At 21.2% G+C, this 3,692-nt stretch overlaps 1 long non-coding RNA gene across 1 annotated transcript; it reads left to right on the top strand.

Moving 5' to 3' along the window:
• Nucleotides 1–636: 636 nt before the first annotated feature.
• Nucleotides 637–2,901, top strand: LOC135922273 (uncharacterized). The gene is made up of 4 exons (XR_010570823.1): nt 637–814; nt 1,977–2,113; nt 2,245–2,304; nt 2,845–2,901. It is a non-coding gene; the product is annotated as an uncharacterized LOC135922273 (long non-coding RNA).
• The last annotated feature ends 791 nt before the right edge of the window (nt 2,902–3,692 follow it).

The following is a 3,692-nucleotide window of genomic DNA, read 5'->3' on the forward strand; positions in this document are numbered from 1 at the left end:
TTGGATTTTACATTGTAAATGTATAACATACAAAATGCAATTATTCCTAAGAACCCTTTTTTGTATAGGCTCAAAAAATTCAAATTTCTATTTTGGGTCATTTAAGTGATTCTTTACAGATAATTTTTTTATAATTCACATTAATTTAAAATTGTGTATTAGAAATAGTTATTAGTCCTAATAAATTTATGCTTGATATTTTTAAAAAACAATAATATTTCTTAAAAGATTTTATTATCCCCCCCTCCCAGACAGGGTTGCCATGCCTCCCCCCCATCAGTGGGAGTCTCCCACAATTTTTTAGTTTACCCACATACATCTCATCCCACAAAACTCCCACAATTAGAAATCTCCCACAATCTCCCACAAAAATCTCCCACAATTTTTTAGTTTACCCACATACATCTCACTCCCACAAAACTCCCACAATTAGAAATCTCCCACAAAAATCTCCCACAATTTTTTAATTTCTCCCACAATTTTTTTTTTAGCATTTTAATGTTTTTAATATATAAATAATAATTTTGAGAGACAGTATTTGATTATTTTTAAAATAAATTTTAAATATTTATTCGAAAAATATGTCTAGTTCTTTTATTTTATTTTTCCGCTAATCTCCATCCAACCAATCCAATCCATTCGACATTTTCAAAATTTGAAGTTAGAAAAGTATGTATAATTATTATAAATATATTTTAAATTACTTAATATATTTTATATCGTTATCTAGATTCTATAATTGCAGTGCTCCACTCGACATTTTCATAGAAGAATAGAACTTTTAGAAGTGAACAATAATACCAAACAGATTTAAGTAATAAAATGTTCTATTTTGCTAATAATTTTATCTTACTGTAAAATTAAAATATTATATTAAGCACTAAACATTCATAAAATTTTCATAATAAATGATTTTAAATGGCTGTTAACAACACATATGGTTTTTATGATTATCATGTCATCTTTTATACAAACATCCTTTTTTTATCACACATTTCTCATCATTTTATAATAAAACCAAATAAAATCTTACTTTTTATAACATGCTACAATTTGAATTATTCTCTTACAAATAAAAATGTACATTGATATTTTTTAGCTTCATTAGTTTATAAAATCTATTTCAAATTAGATTGAATCTTTTTGTAAATAATAAATAACATACTTTTTCTTATAACTATAATATTCATTGTTTAAATTTATTAAAATCAATGTAAGATATAAATATTTTTATATATAAATAATTAATATTTATTATAAATAGGCAAATATATATATAATATTGAAAATATAACAAGTATAAGCTTAGAAAGTACTTGTTTTGTTAATCAATAAACTGGATATTAATGTATAGTAATATAATTAAATGAATGTATGTTAAAAAATTACTTTTACTCTATAATATGCCCCAGTCCTAGGCAAATTTTTTAATATGATTTTTACATTTATTTAAATAATTATTATCATTTTGATATAAATCAAAAAAATCATTTTTTTAAATCAAGATTTATGCTAACCCTATATTTCTCACTTTTAATTTTTCTCTCAATTAATAAACATAGCATATTAACCTCAATCAGTTTAATTTATAATCTTTAAGTTTAATAAGGAGAGGAGACCAAAATAGTTATGTAAAATTTGTGTTTTTAAATATTAAATACCTGATTCAGTTTAATTTATAATCTTGAGGTTTAATAAGGAGACCAAAATAGTTATGCTTATGGAATGGACAACAAAAATAGGACATTTTTTTGGCAAGAAAAAAAAGAAGGTTGCACCATCCTTTGCGTATTTGATTTTAAACTTTAATGTTGATTTTCTCATTTTAAACATTGGCAGTTGGCACAAGTGGATCACTCCAATTCTAGATCGACGATAAGCTGTGTATAAATAATAGTACAAAAGCAGTTTTTTTTGAAAATAATTTTTATTTTTATATATTTAATTAAAATATATATGTTTTATTGTCCAAAAAGCAACATCATATTTGGTATTGGCACCTCAACAACCTCAACTGGTATGAAACAAAAATCAATTAAGAATTTCTTCAAGAAATCAGTGCCAGTGATTCCTGAGGTGGTGGAACTTAAGCATCTTTGTGATCGTGTTCGTGGTATGTATAATTAATGTATATAGTATGTATAATTATAAATATATAATAGTACATAAACAGTTTATATTGAAAATAATTTTTCTTTTTATATATTTAATTATAACATTTTATTGTCCAAAAAACAACATCAGTATTGGAAACTAGTGCTTTAACCTCAAAGCAATCTAAATCTCAAGAAGATGACTATCATGGTATATATAAATAAAAATATAAAATATGTATAATATTTAGGATTTCTTAAGCTTAGATTAAAGATGATTAGGATAATAATATTTTCTAAGTTCCACTTTCATTGCTAATTTTTAAAAATATTACTTCTAATATTAATAATATATTTTTTAAAATATAATAGTATATAAGTAATTTTTATTGAAAATAATTTTTCTTTTTATATATTTAATTATAACATTTTATTGTCCAAAAAACAACATCAGTATTGGAAACTGCTTTAACCTCTAAAAAATCTAAATCTCAAGAAGATGACTATCATGGTTATAAATAAAAATATAAAATATGTATAATATTTAGGATTTCTTAAGCTTAGATTTAAGATGATTAGGATAATAATATTTTCTAAGTTCCACTTTCATTGCTAATTTTTAAAAATATTACTTCTAATATTAATAATATATTTTTTAAAATATAATAGTATATAAGTAATTTATATTGAAAATAATTTTTCTTTTTATATATTTAATTATAACATTTTATTGTCCAAAAAACAACATCAGTATTGGAAACTGCTTTAACCTCTAAACAATCTAAATCTCAAGAAGATGACTATCATGGTATATATAAATAAAAATATAAAATATGTATAATATTTAGGATTTCTTAAGCTTAGATTTAAGATGATTAGGATAATAATATTTTCTAAGTTCCACTTTCATTGCTAATTTTTAAAAATATTACTTCTAATATTAATAATATATTTTTTAAAATATAATAGTATATAAGTAATTTATATTGAAAATAATTTTTCTTTTTATATATTTAATTATAACATTTTATTGTCCAAAAAACAACATCAGTATTGGAAACTGCTTTAACCTCTAAACAATCTAAATCTCAAGAAGATGACTATCATGGTATATATAAATAAAAATATAAAATATGTATAATATTTAGGATTTCTTAAGCTTAGATTAAAGATGATTAGGATAATAATATTTTCTAAGTTCCACTTTCATTGCTAATTTTTAAAAATATTACTTCTAATATTAATAATATATTTTTTAAAATATAATAGTATATAAGTAATTTATATTGAAAATAATTTTTCTTTTTATATATTTAATTATAACATTTTATTGTCCAAAAAACAACATCAGTATTGGAAACTGATTTAACCTCTAAACAATCTAAATCTCAAGAAGATGACTATCATGGTATATATAAATAAAAATATAAAATATTTATAATATTTAGGAAATTTATTTTTATTTTCTTAGATAAGTTCCACTTGCATTCAAATATTAATAATTTATTTAGTAAGGAAATAATTTTTATAATTATGCGCATTCTTTATTTTTAACTATCGAATTAAAATTAATGACAAATATTCTTAATTTACATTTGA

This window comes from Gordionus sp. m RMFG-2023, chromosome 1 (genome assembly GCF_954871325.1).
Source record: "Gordionus sp. m RMFG-2023 chromosome 1, tfGorSpeb1-WG-v2, whole genome shotgun sequence".
Taxonomy (NCBI): domain Eukaryota; kingdom Metazoa; phylum Nematomorpha; class Gordioida; order Chordodea; family Parachordodidae; genus Gordionus; species Gordionus sp. m RMFG-2023.